Source organism: Anolis carolinensis, chromosome 3 (assembly GCF_035594765.1).
Source record: "Anolis carolinensis isolate JA03-04 chromosome 3, rAnoCar3.1.pri, whole genome shotgun sequence".
Classification (NCBI taxonomy): Eukaryota; Metazoa; Chordata; class Lepidosauria; order Squamata; family Dactyloidae; genus Anolis; species Anolis carolinensis.
In genome coordinates this window covers 124,499,949-124,515,232 of record NC_085843.1, presented here as the reverse complement: position 1 = coordinate 124,515,232, position 15,284 = coordinate 124,499,949, and the positions used below count along the sequence as shown (strand labels likewise).

Sequence of the window (15,284 nt, the reverse complement as noted above, 5' to 3'; positions counted from 1 at the left end):
TATTCCACATGTATCATGACAATGGTATATTACTTGGCCTGATGCAGGAGTACCTACACCACCAACTTCATCCACTCTACTAACAATGCATCCCTCCACCCAAAGCACATAAATTGCATATTATCCCACTCCATGACCTAAGGTGGGAAATTCACACTGGCTCCTTTCAAAATATGAGGCCAGGTCAGTTCTGGGCACTAGAGTTCAGGAAGGACCTTGACAAATTCTAACATGTCCAAAATTGGCAACGGAAGTGGTAAAAGGTCTGAAAGCCAACCCTTTTGAGGAATGGCTTGGGTAGTTGTATGTTTAGCTTGGAGAAGAGGACTGAAAGGTGCCATAATGACAAATATTTGAAGAGAAGCCATATAGAAGATGAAGCAAGCTTATTGTCTCCTGTTCATGAAACTACGACAGAAACGAATACAGTGAAACTGAAAAAAGGAGATTCCACATAAACATTCTGAAGAATTTTCTGATGGTCGAATGTGGCCATCTTTTTTGTATGGCAGTGTGTTTGTGTGTGTGAACTAGATGGCCCTTTCGGTCACCTCCAGTCTATTTTTTTCATGTCAGGAGCGACTTGAGAAACTGCAAGTCGCTTCTGGTGTGGGAGAATTAGCCATCTGCAAGGACATTGCCCAGGGGACGCCCAGATGTTTTACCATCCTGTGGGAGGCTTCTTTCATATCCCCGCATGGGAAGCTGGAGCTGACAGATGGGAGCTCGTCCCGCTTCCTAGATTTGAATCACCAACCTTTTTGTCAGCAGTCCTTCAAACACAAGGGTTTAACACATTGCGTTACCGGGGGCTTTCTCCAGTTAATGACCTTACAGTTCTATGAGACAGTTCAGGACTAAATTGCACTAAATTGCAAGGCTCTGCAACATTTCTTTGTGATCATATTTTCAAACGTATCCCTAGGCACTTCTTTACATAGGGTCATTTTTCATTCTTTTAACATAATGATAGAATGAAAAAACAATCAAAGTCAACCATGTTATTTCCATGAATATTTCTCCCTTTCCACACATATATAAGAACAAAATCATATCTGCAAATGCAGATAGATAGCCTCCGCAATGCAGAGCCATATTACCACTATATTATCCATAAGTAGATTTTCCCACATGAGCTAATAAATTTCAGGGCTAAAGTGTGCTCAATTGTATACCAAAGAGCCCTCGACATTGCTGCACAAAAAGATCTTATGATCATAGCGCAAGCTAGAGCCACTCCATACCTGGCCAAATTTAAATGCAACGTGGGCATGGAAACCTACCTCTTCTTGACTATTCGCAGAGAACCTGTGGGTGTAATGAGATAGATGCAGAAGTGGAGGACTCAGAACATTTTTCTTAAAATGCCCCTACTACACCAGGATTCGATCTCTCTATTTAGACCCTCTGCTGGAGAATCATACTCAGAGAATAAGGAGAAATTGCATATCCTTCTACAGGGTTCAGATAAAAACTCTATTTTAAAACTGGCCCTTTTTATGCAAAAAGCGCTGGCCATTCGTGAGAAGATGGAAGCAGAGAGCTGATACATTATTGCCATTAACAAAATCCAAACTTAAAATTTACTATGGACAAGACACTTGTTTTACTTACCCCTGTCCTAACCTTTTTACTCTGTATTTGTCTAGGAGTAGGTCGGGATGTTTTGTATCTTTACGTGGTTTTATTGTATGTATGCATAAGTGTGTACGTATTGTATGTTTTGATATGGTCAAAAATGACTAATCAATAAAAGATTGTATTGCATTGTAACATAAGTAGATTTTGTCAAAGCTTACATTCAAAAGCAAAATGAGCAATGAAGAGCAGATTTCAATCTTTGGCTTATGCCTCCAGTCACTGCTTGTTCTCTCAGGTCCAGTAACAGTTTCAAATCTGTTGTCTGCTTAGAATATAACAGTGAGGAGTACAGAAACATACATATTTGTATACTGAATTCTTATTACTGATATTTATGCCTCTCCTCAATGAAAAATAACTCTCCTAGCACAAGAATGGCCACTGCAATGTAGCGGATTATTTTAATGTTATTTGACTGCTACACATATGCAAGTGGGGTGGGGAGACAATAAAGAAGACATGATATAGCAATATACTTTTTGACAAGGGTAAAGGATAAAAGACATGAATGTGTGGACCAAAATATTGCAGGGTCATAAGACCCTGTTTCTACTAAATGCCGCATATAGAGAGAGTAAATTTGAACATAATACACATTGAGATGTTTGACCTTCCATTACCATAGAAACATGATTCGTATCCTTGAATACACATTTCACTATGCGCTAGCTCTGAACTACCATCTGGCACCAGAACTCTGTTGCTTCGGAAGAAATTTTGCTGAGAAATAAAAATAACTTCAATAGGTTTGTGATAGGGTAGGAGAGGCAAACATCTGCAGCTTCATTTAGACTCTGTGAACACTAAAGGTGATTTGCTCCACTGGATAAGAGAGTCCTTTCTATTTGAAGGTTCATCTTTTAAGTAGCGATGCAACTCCTGCGTGAAATCATTCCTGTTCTTTGATTATGGAAAGTCCCTAAAACTGCTAGCAGTTTCCTTAGGTGTTTGGTTTTAGTTGCTGTGTTATTATCAAAGACTCATGAATGTGACATTTTGAAATGGCATTTTCCTTTCCGTTTCTATAACTTCCCAGAAACAAAACAATTTAGAAAGGGCTAAGAATTTCATGTCCATGAATTCCCACTAGCAGGAACAAGTGACCTTTAGTTTCATTCTGAGCAAACATAGAAAAGATGGTGTAATCTAATCTTTTTGGCTTATTTTGAGATAAAGTTATTATTCATCATTATTTTCACCTTATTCCCTTCCCATTACGATGAAAAAGAAAGGTGATAGGCAGGCAGTAGAGAGTAGAATAATACAATGAAGGGGCTCTGAAGGAAAGCTGCATGAGTTAAATCTGGGGATAACTAAAGAATCGTTCTTTAATTATTGCAGCAATTGAACAGTGACATATGGCAAAAGGTTTTCTTAATGACCATGATATTAATGTGCTTTAAAAATATCATTATAAAATTATTTACATTTCATAAGTATTTTCATTTTGTTGCCTGGATTATAGAAACATCAAAAGAACACAGAGATATATTTTTTCTTATCAGGCTCCAAACACACATGGCTCAATGGGATAGTAGGACCCCTTCTGAGCCCTTAGATAACATTCCTCCCAAAGCCACAGATTGAAGATGTTTGTTTACAGGTATAAAATCTTTTAAGAAATCAGATGCATACTTAATATTTGCAACACAAACATACATTTATCTGTTGCAGCACCACCTTCCATAAAACTTTATCCCTCTGTTTTGGTTTTTCAATGGGTTAGAGGACATTTCACTACATCTGGATGTTATGTGCTCACTGTGATATCTTCATGCTGTTGCCACTGCAAAACTTTTCTCTTTGTGAGCTGGAGAAGTGTGTCACAGCAGCATTTGATGGAGTTGCTATGGACCAAGGAACCAGAAACTGATGAAAGTTTTGTTTGTTAATCAGGTTACAAATACAAATTATGACATCTGGATAACTGTTCTTTGGTTGTTATGAAATTTAAAATTAGAGTAATGAAACATTTTCTGAAAGCTTGTAAATCATTTTTTTCTGTTATTTCCTTTAGCTTATTTGAAGTCCAAAACCTCCCAGAGAAGCTATGTTGTTGTGTATCTTCAAGCCATTTCTGATTTATGGCAACCTTAAAGTGAAAATATCATGAGGTTTTCTTGGCAAGATTTTTTCAGAGGGGTTTGCCTTGCCTTCCTCTAAGGCTGAGATTATATGACTTGCCTAAGATCATTTTCCCTGGCTAAGTGAGCATTCAAACCCTAGTCCTCAAAGTCCTAGTCCAACACTTAAACCAATATACTAGGGTAACTTTCAGAGAAGCTACAAAGCTTCAAAAAATAAAGGAAGGAAAATAAAATAAAGGAAAGAAACAAAATCAGAATGGTTTCTGTAATTGCTATCGTACAGCATTGTATCAAGAAGCTCTATAGGAAAGAATATGGCTCCTTCCACAAGGCACTGCTCACAATACATTTGATAATTGCAAAAATGGCTGAGCAGGAATTCAAACTTCAGTCTTCCAGTGTATTACGTATAAGGACCTCATCACATTGAGGTCCTCAAGCTGGGGAATAGAGGCAGATCTGTGAGACAGAGGGGCAAATCCAGTGGGCAACGGGGGAAACAGCCACCCTGCACCTCGCATAGCTGGCATCATCCCCTTACCCATCCCATAAGGTTCCCCCTGCACTTTCCCCGGGCTTACTGAATGAGAACATGGGAAATTTCCCATATTCTCAGGGCTCCATCCTAGGATGCTTCTAGAATAGAGCCAGGATGGAACTTCACTGGAAGTAGCCGTGTGTCATGTGATGGGCTTCAGCGGGCTCTGTCTTGGGGCCATCCTGGAAGGTCCTAGGATGGAGCTGAAGACCCATGTGATGCTCAACCTACATAAATTACTGACTTGAGTGGGAAAAGCTCCCACTTCTTTGAAACCGTGCCCTGATTTGCTTTGTGTCCTTCGTTTAGGTCCAGATTAGAGTTCCACTTTATATGCATCTTATTTGCTCCTCTCTTTCTTTTTGCTTGCTGTTAGGAGAGTAAAGAGGCAGTCGTGCAGACCTCCCAAGAGAGGGAGTTCCTAAGTCTGGGAGTAGCCACCATGACGGTCTTCTCCCTTGTTCCCATCTAATGAGCCTGACGTGATAGTGGAAAAGAGATATGGGTTTCTCCAAATGATATTGGATCTAATGAATTCTCTCAAATATAAAGCTTTAAGTAATTTACAAAGCTGATTTCAGTTCCCATTTCTTATTGATAACTTTTGCTCCATGAACCACAAGAGGTAAACAACCTGTTATGCTCTAACATGTTTGCAGTGATGACTAGCAGAATTCTGACAGATAAATGCCTTCTATTCACAATGTTTTACAATTAGAAAACTGAATATGACAATCTAAACATCATATGTTGGAAACACAATATCCATAAATCACCAGTATTATTTTCAATTTTTATCTTGTCTGTGCATCTTTACAGATAAAAGCAGCCAGAGGGAAAGCTTTTTAGCTTCTGTTTTGTTTTAATTTTGCTACTGTAAAGTCTCAGTGTGACTTTTTTCTGTCAGCTGTCACTTCTCATATGGCAAACATGTCTTCTGAAAACTCATTGGTTGGTATAATGCAAGACTTATCATACTTTGAAAATATTTTCTGAAAGTATTGTGTTAACCTGCAGGGCATGATAAATGATGGCTCCTACTTTGCAAAAACACATTGAGAACCATACAGTATGCAAAAGGAAGGACAGGAAGGGTCATATGCTACCAGCATTATCCATACATCCACTACTAGGCAAGAAATGTAGTCCAAATCAATTTAAAGAAAATAATTTTCAACTTAATTCATTTCATAAATACGTTGGAAAATATTATGTTGAGCATGGCTTGTCACCAGTTAGATAATTTTCAAACAGAGCTGTTCGATTTATGGAACTCAAAGATTTAGCTTTCCATTACATATATTTTTCACTAACAGTAAAGCTTGTGGATGACTGAGTGCTTATGTCATAAGATTAGTCAGGCTTCAGGAATGTAGATTGAAAGGTGGCACAACCTTTCTCAGGTAGGTATTAGTAGTGAAGAAAATAAATTTCAAACTAGTCATTTAAACTAGTCATTTATAATACAGTAGAGTCTCACTTATCCAAGCCTCGCTTATCCAAGTTTCTGGATTATCCAAGCCATTTTTGTAGTCAATGTTTTCAATATATCGTGATATTTTGGTGCTAAATTCATACATACAGTAATTACAACATAACATTACTGTGTATTGAACTACTTTTTCTGTCAAATTTGTTGTATAACATGATGTTTTGGTGCTCAGTTTGTAAAATCATAACCTAATTTGATGTTTAATAGGCTTTTCCTTAATCCCTCCTCATTATCCAAGATATTCGCTTATCCAAGCTTCTGCCGGCCTGTTTAGCTTGGATAAGTGAGACTGTACTGTATTTAAAAAATAACCCTAATATTTTGCCTGGATTTGGCAAGCACATTTTCCCAAGACTATACTTTTCCTGAAATGTCATCTCTATCTGGCTAAAAGGGCAGAAGAAAAACCAGTAATTCAATAAACAAAGAATAAAAATAATTATTTTTTTCATCCATTCCAGCTGAAAGAATAATGACAGTAAATGAATTAGGTCTTAATTTGCCCACTGTATCAAATTATTATTTCTGCAGCAGAGAGTTATGCTATTACAAGAAAATTTGGCACAGGGACGTTTCTCTGTGTCCATGCATTGCAGTAGGAATGATTCAGAATGCCTTCCAGGGAAGTTCACAAAACCTTCTGCAGAAAGTGGTCACTTTCCACCGAATAACCAATAAAGCCAAGTTGGGACAATACGGAAAGTCTCACAGGTTGTTCTTGGTTCAAACGACATGCCAGTTTTTATACAGTAGTTTGCACAGTCTTCTTCAGAGAGACCTTGCTGACTTCCCTCTATTTCAGTCCACAGTAAGGGAGCACTGAGAATTCTGCCATGCACCGAATTCTGCACAAAACACTTAAACTGTTACTTGCTTCTTGCAACAATAGGATATGCACACTAGTACATACCACTGGCTGCCACAGTAGCTATAAGTATATGTTATGGTCTGTTTGTCTGTGTGTCTTGCTTTGTGAAAGATACTATTAGGTTCCCCCTCCAGGGTAAGCACTTCCATTGCCAGCTGATTGAAAAGACTATCTCTATCTGTAGTCTTTGGTTAATATGGTGCATCAGGTTCAGAAGACAAGGCTTTATGAAATAACGATCAGCACAAGAGACTCTGAATAAGCACACAAAAAACCAGCAACTTTAGGTGCATCTACACTGTAAATTCATGCAGTTTGACACTACTTTCACCGCAGTGGCTCAGTGCCATGGAATGCTGGGATTTGGACTTTAGTGAGGAATAAGCACTCTTTGGCAGAGAAGGCTAAAGACCTTGAAAAACTACAACCCCCATGATTCCATATTCTGCCAAAGACTGCAAGATCCAAAGCATTTAGATATTCCTAAATTCCAGATCCAGTAAACAAGGATTGAAACAATACTTTTTGCTAAGGCCAGAGTCCACTGTTTTCAAACCATTTTATAAAGTACATTCAGAGCAAAGCATAAAATGATTAAAGCAGTACTGCTCCTTTTACAAGTATGTTTAAAATCAACATTAAAAGATGAACTACATCTGTATTCTTCCCATTTTCCAAGGATCCGAAGAATATGTAAGGTCTCGTGTAAGATTAAGGCTGAACTATTGGTTCTGGCCTTGATATTTCATTTTAAGTCAAAGACAAAAGTACGCTGACCTAAATACACTTGATAATCTCAACTAGAGTATAATTAATCAATGAGAATTCAGTATACCAATGCTTATATATGCTTTATAGATTTGAAAAGGCTATTATATTTGATGCTAATATCTGTATTTAGACCTCTTGTTCTTGGAAGTTCCAAGGGAGAGCTACCAAAGGATTAATATGACATGAAAAGATGCCATTAATTTTCCTTTGAAAAATATCTTTAGCTATTATAAGTATTCTGTATTGGCCACAGAATTGAAACATTCAAAAGATTTACAAGAAATCAAAATCAAATCAAAAGAAGTTTAAGCTGAATCAGATTCCAAAGATAACATTGAAAATGCTTTCTTTCTAAATCACTGAAAAAGTTTTATTTTAATGTATGCTATCTTGCATACAATGTTTTCATGATGAAATAATTTCAACCACAAAACTAAAGTTAAGCAAAGTCTCTTGAAAAATTCCTTATCACCAAATGAATACATTAACCAGTCAATGAATGGAAATCAAAATGAATATGTTTCTAATAATGCATTCATAAGAAATTGACTCAATATTTAAGTGAAGCTGAGAAGCCAGGGGACAGTGAGAAATCTGTAGTGCAGCATAATGCTGTGTCCCCTTACTGTTGTGTGTCATTTCCTCACAGTTCCCAGCTTTTTCCCACTTTCTCCCTAGCTTCTTCTCTGAGGAGTTGGATGTACACCTGACTGGGCTCTGTTTCTCTGTGCTGCTGGCATGCAGCCCAATGGAGCCCCATTGGAAGTAGCCCTGCATCATCTGATGGGCTCTGGGGGACTCCATGCCGGCAGCATGCCAGCAGCACAGAGAAGATGCTTCTCGACTTCAGTGTGATGAGGTCCTAAGATGAGCTCTTATTCTTTTAGAAAATCATTTAAATTTATATGAATACTTATAATCAAGAAGATAATAAAATGACAACATGTATCATAATACTATACTATCTTACGTTGGATCTATACTGCCATATAATGCTGTTTGAAACTGCATTATATGGCTGTACACATCCATCCTTGGTTTATCTTTGTGTGATTTTAGTATTTTAACACACACACACTTAAGTTATACGTAAGATTGTTGTCTCTGAAGTGCTAGCTTTATATATGCAGTTTGAGAAGGAGAGAGAGAGAGAGAGAGAGAGAGAGAGAGAGAGAGAGATGGTCAGATAGATAAGACTGACTTAGTCTATGTCTACTTAGTCTCTCGTAGGTCCCATGTCACACCCAGAGACCGCTGCAACAAGAAGAATGGGAGAAGACGGTAAATGCTATCCCATGTCCCAGCACCACTCAAACCTAGGAGACATGGGATACCGACACAACTTGCACTTTCGGCCCAGTTTCTTTGGATCCAACCCAAGATTTTATCATTATATTTTTGTATGTGATTTTTTTAATGACTTGTTTTTATTGTTGATTGATTTGTTTTATTGCTCTGTTTTTATATTGTTGATGTCCAGGCTTGGCCTCATGTAAGCCACCCTGAGTCCCTTTGGGGAGATGGGGCGGGGTATAAAAATAAAATAACATTATTATTATTATTATTATTATTATTATTATTATTATTATTATTATTATTATTATGGGATGGCAGTATAAACAGTTGAAGCCAGTTCCATCATGGCCTAATTGTTTACATGGGTCCAAGTCAGGGAATACTTAGTTAATGCAAGTCAAGGCCAAATTAATGTGGTCTGACCTCCCGTTACCCTGAAGCAGATCCATGTGGCTTTTGGTCACCATTGAGCTGGTCCAGGGTCTTTTCATTTTACGTGGCCAGTGTAGATGTGCTGGATGGCAATTATCTCAATTAAATTGTAATCAAAAGTCATCAGGGAATGATAAGAGTGCTTTTAGTTGATGATAGTGTTCATTCAATCCTTAACAAATGTATCATGTCAAGGAAACTGGACAGTTGGTGGAATAAATGACAAAAAGTAGAATCCCAAAGATATGTAACAGTGAGGATTTGATAAAATCTGCTGTATTTGCCACTGACATCAGATAATGTTTTGTTTTAGAATGTAATCTAGGCTATTTCAGATGTTTATGATAAAATTTTGCTTTTGTTTAATGAAAATATGATTATGAATAAAAATTGAACAAACCAGTGAGTGTATTCAACACACTGTCATGAGGCGAAAAGGGGAGAAAGGATGTAAGGAGAGAAAAATCAATAAAATGAAGACTTACATACCACTATTTGTGTTTGTTGTAGTCCTTCTCCTTCTTCCATCCTACAAAACAAGATTCCATATAGCAACCATTATAGCTCTACTTACTAGGAAGTAAGCAGCAAAAAGACTAGTTTAAAGGAGGACACACAGCAATGCTTCATTGTTTCCCCCCCATTCCTGATCATTGAAAAAACAAAGCATGTTGTTTCTGGAAATAGATATAATGTTATATATTATTGGTATTTCTTCAAAATATGTAACTAGGACAGAAAAATATAGAAGTTATAAATAAGGCAGGGAAAGGACCACAGCAAGTAATTATGACTTTTGCATTCCATTTTGGTATGTTTATTTTCTGCCATTCTCATAAATCAGATACCATACAATAAGCTTGTGGGAGGCCTATTATTGAGAACTATCTTTGGAGCCTGGGTGCAACTCATTGCACATTTCCATGGGTATTCCGAATTCACATGGAAAGAAGTAATAGAGAAACTTCCGCATAATAAAAAAATCAAAATCTAAATATTGACAATGTTGTAGTTGAGTCTCCTGGCAGTATTACAAACGGTAGTAGAAGTACTAGTAGGAGGAAAAGGGGTAATCTTGAGCAGGTGCCAAATGAGGAACAACAAAGGAAATGGATCCGGGAGATACTTATGGCACCTTCTGAGGAAGACACATTTGAAAAGTTTTCAAGTGATGAGGAGTCAATGATTGAAGGAGGAGATGGGATGGATGTGAACAGAGGAACTAAAAGGGTTACTCGGGAGCAGGAATCAAATGAGGAAAGGGAGAGGAAGGAGCTCTGGGATATACTTACTGCTCCCACAGAGGAGGAGTCGTTTTTGGATTTCTCTGGGGATGATGGGTCTGGGAGTGATGAAAATGTAGAGGGCACATCAGGCTGGACTAGGGTACAAGAAATAAGGGATGTGTTTGCAGAGCCAACTTCTGGTGATACGTTTGTGGGGTTTTCGGGGCAGGAGGATTGGCAAACAGCTGATACACCCGAGGCATGGGGAGACCTAAGTCTTGATAGGAGATGGAGGAACTGGAGGGATGATGGGCGGGGTTCACGTGTAACGACAGGAACAGCTGTGGGGATGATGATGAGGTGGAGGCCAGTTCATCTTCAGATAATGATTTGTAAGATAATAGTAGGGTCTGAAATGGGGGATCCTTTGCAGAAGGCAAAGTGTCATTTTTGGTGTAGGTTTGTCCCTGCCTGTTTTTCCTGTTGGGCTTTGGGTCCTGGCTCTACAGCTTGGCGTTCCTGGTTCCTGTGATTCTTGGATTTGGACTGGACTATCATGAGTGTGCTTTTATCCCTTCCTGGACCTTTGGACTGATGACTCCGGCTTTGTTTGATGACCCTCAGTAACGACGTTTGGACTGGCTTTTCATGGATGCAGCTTTCTCCCTTCCTGGCTTTGGATTTATTTGACTTCGGCTTTGGTTACCTGCTTCGGTAAACTACCTTGGGATTGGCTATAGTGAGTGCGGCTTTCCTTTGTTCCTGGCTTGACTCAACTGCGGCTTGTGTAAACAACTTGGGGATGATGTTAGTTTGGACCTTTGTTTTGCTATTTTGTTGAACTCTTACTGGTTTTGTTTACTTCGGTGTTCAGCGCTAACTTCCAGGAAGCCCATTCCAGCACTGTTTGCTGCCAATTCCATTGACTATGATTTAATCCGGATTATTTTCCGTTTTGCCTTTTAAGCCCAGTTTGGGCGAAGACTTTGAGTTTTTGGTCAGAGACACTGCACTAAGTGTCTCTGAGCCTGTTTTTGAGTTTCAATAAAACTTTTGTTAACACTGAGTATTGTGTATGTGGCTCTTTAAGGTGCCTGTGTTCTGACAGACAATGTGAGAAATTGGATACATTATGGCATTTGTTTTAATTCTAATATAAGGTTGAGAGTTATCCCTGTTTATTAGGCAAAATATATGAAGTACCTTTACTTCCATAGCATGTATACCTTTTAAAAGACCCATTGGTTCTACTTATAAGAAACCTGCATATGGTAGACATGAAATGTGCTAGAACTGCTTTGTTGATAAGGATCACCACAGCTGCTAGCATTTCTGGACTCTGCTTGGAGGTACCATGACGAGCCTGTCATTGGGTATTGTGCACTTCAAAATTTACCCCTATATCATTGTGTGAAATTTGTTGTCTGAGAACTGTGACCAAATTCTTGATGGGAATGTCTTTGGGTTTCATGTTGAAACTCTTTAATACTACACAAACTAGTCATTGATATTAAATCCTTCAAGACAGAACGTTCAAAGAACAGGCAAGACATTCAAACCCAGAAATGGAGTGGTTTATTGACCTCATTTCTCCAAGGGTTTTGTTGTTATTGCCAAAGTTCTAAAAAATGGAGTCATTAGAAACCTGTATCTAATTAATCAATCCATCTCCTTTGCTGCCATATTACTAGATGTATCAAAAATTATTCTTAACACATGGTTATCAGCTTGCCCCAGTATTTCTGTACTAGGTAAGTAAGTGGGCAACTAAAGTCAGATAATAAGAACAGAAAAAGAGCCACCTGGGAGTTGGAAGAAATACATTTTCTTAAGAATAATATGGCCTGCTATATGGAATGTTGTTCATAAGGCAGGAAAAAAAACAAGAGTTCTACTGAAGTTCTATATCTTTATTCAAGAGCAGTTCTCACTGTTTTCAGTGGGTCATTGCCTATTATGTGTGCTTAGGATTGCAGTGTTAACCTATATATTGTATTGCTTTTAGTGTTAGCCACTTTAAAGTGATAATGTGGTGTAGAAATAATAATAATAATAATAATAATAATATCACTTTAGAAAGATGTGTGAAAGCCTGGATCAAAGGAACAACAAATATTCCAGAAGTAGTCATAGGGTTGTCCAGACGTTTCTTGTGGCACAGAGCCAAGGACATTTGAAGCAAAGTAGCTGATCTCCACATTAGAGAGGAAGTAAGATAAATATTAAATAAATACATAAATAAATAATTCATCTGACGTCGTACCACTTCAGACAAGAGGAATGTCATCTCTTTTAAATATCTTTGAGTCTGCCTAGAGCAAGTTAACACAACAGAGATAAAGTTTGCTACAGTCCAGGACAAAATAATTCCACCCCCTATTGCAAGAATCTCAGTCCTCTGTGATGAATGTAGAGCTACTAAATCTCTGCCCTCTTTCACTTCACTTTCCATCCACTACTGAGCCTGCCAACTTTCATCTTCTTTCCATTGCCCAGCACTTTTCAGGACTAGTTCTGCATCCTCATCCACTCCATCTCAAGCAAATCAAAGTTAAGGGCACCACAGAGTGTGCAGTAATGGCAGAAGAAATGGGAGGATCATTTGGATCATTCCAGGATGTGCTGTGGCTGAGAAAGCGACTCGCTTTTGCTACTGCTGGATTGGAAGATTATGGAGGCAGTACCCCCCCCCCCGACGCCCAAGTCAGATTAAAGATGGGGGAAAGGAACAAGAGCAGCAATATCTCTTTCAGCAAATTAATTATGTGGTTGTTTTCCACCCTTTTTTCCTTTTGAATTCATGTTGTTACAGTTAGCCACCTTTGCATGCCTATACTAATTGCTAGTTTGCCTTGTGGTGACTTTCTATTTGGTTAACTACACCTGCTCTTTTCCTGCATGCAGCCATTTTCTCATTTTTTCCTCCATTATGAATGTAATTATGGACATGTATTATAAACACAACCAAACTTGCTTGTTTTCTCTGTTAGATCTTGTGGGTTTATGGAACTGACTATTGTTCAGCCTCTGCCTTGCCAATTGATTACATTAGTGCTACAATGTATCTCTCTGTAACAGGAGTAGGCAACATATGACACAGTAGACATATCGTATATACTCGAAGATAAGCCGAGTTTTTAAATCTCTTTTTGGGGGCTGAAAAAGCTTCCCCCGGCTTATAAACAGGTCAAGGTCAAGCCAGGCAGTGGAGCCTGAAGACTACAGTATGTTTTCTTTTCCAAAACCTCCTTTCTCCGCTTCTCCTCCCAGGCTGGAGTTATCTTATTTTTTAAGAAAGAGAGAGACAAGGGAATGTTTTCAAAAGTGAAAGGAGAGTGAGTGAAAGCCTCTTGCAAGCCAGGAAGAAGAAAAATATTGCATGAGTGTAAGGGGAAGAAAAAGAGAGACTCTTGCAAATTTGCAAGATTTATTATTATTATTACTATTATTGCAAGAACGTTTGAGTCAATAGGGAGGGAAGGAGGGAAAGAAGAGCAACAGAAGGTGTGTATTTCTTTTTATTCCTAAGGAAACAAAAATGGAGTGGGTTTTTTGGGAGAGGAAGGAAAGTTTTAAAAAGCCTTTTCTGGCTACTTTTAGAGTTTGAAAAGCGATAAATAAAAGAGGTGGGAAAGGGGAGGAGAAAAGAGGCCAAAGTTGTTTTTAGGAGGGCTTTGCTTGCATTTCTTCCTTGGGCAAATGCATGCCCCAAAGCTTGTAAATAATATATACATTTCCCCCTACAAATACATTAATTTAATATATGAATTTTCCCCTCATATGTTTGCAAGTCTCTGCAAGTCCTATAAAGATATAATTCTCTATATAGAGAGCAATGTCTAGATAGATAGATATTAATATAGATATAGGCCTTTGAAATATGCACACACACAGAGATGTCTAGATAGATGTAAACATAGATAAATGGGACTTGCAAATATTGCAGGAGGGAAATGCACAGAGGATTTGAAAGCTTTTCAGGGGGAAAATGCAAATATGAAATTAGTATATATAATTATAGAGCTATATCTAGCTCTACATTGATTATATAGGCATTGAATGTTTGCCTGTTACTATGTTGGAAGCTGGCCTAAATCCCCATGGGTAGATAGATAGAGCAGGATACAAAGGAAGTTGTTGATGATGATAATGATGATTATTATAAAGTTATTGTTGATACCATATTGTTTTTGTTGACTCTACTTATACACTTACAGAGTTAGCTTATTGTTTTTCTTTGAAATACAGTAAATAATCAAAAAACATTAACCCCACTTATGACACAGTTAATGTAATTTTATTGGTAACTATTTTTATTTTGAAATTTACCAGTAGCTGCTGCATTTTCCACCCTCGGCTTATACTCGAGTCAATAAGTTTTCCCAGTTTTTTGTGGTAAAATTAGGTGCCTCGACTTATATTTGGGTCAGCTTATACTCGGTATGTATATACGGTATGTTCCCAGTAATATCTTCCAAGTTAGCCAATGGTGAAAAATCATGTGTGATTTGCTCATTCTTGTTCTATATAACATTTGTTCTTTTTTATTGTACTAAAAACCTTATTCAGATCCTCAATTATGTCTCAGGTGGATTATTGTAATGTTGGGATATCAGTCATCCTGTCTTTCAGTTTAAACAGATTACTGTTGCTTTCAACTGTTCTTCTCATTAATCTCCAATACCTCTAAACGTTTCCCTTCACTGACTTCCTCTATTGTTTGGTATTTTATTTAATCTCCATCCTTTAAGAAGTTTAAACTTCTTATCTAATAATGCTGCCTTTTCCCATTCTCCTGCTCAGTTCATCCATTCATCAAACAGTAATCTTTATATTAAACTTTTCATTTATTATGCTATTTCTCACCTTCTGTGTAAAGCTCTCCCTTTAGATATTTGTTTAGTCTGCTCTGTGTATTATTTTTGTAATTTAT

At 37.8% G+C, this 15,284-nt stretch overlaps 1 protein-coding gene across 2 annotated transcripts in view; it reads right to left on the bottom strand.

Annotated features, from left to right (window-relative positions):
* Positions 1-15,284, bottom strand: part of fgf14 (fibroblast growth factor 14) — a 395,947-nt gene that overhangs the window by 166,679 nt on the left and 213,984 nt on the right. Inside the window, exon 2 of one of the 2 annotated variants that reach the window (XM_008106972.3) lies at positions 9,615-9,654. The exons of the other annotated variant lie outside the window; for it this stretch is intronic. The gene's annotated coding sequence lies outside the window, so the exon portion shown is untranslated. The remainder of the gene's footprint in view (positions 1-9,614; positions 9,655-15,284) is intronic. 2 annotated transcript variants of the gene reach the window in all.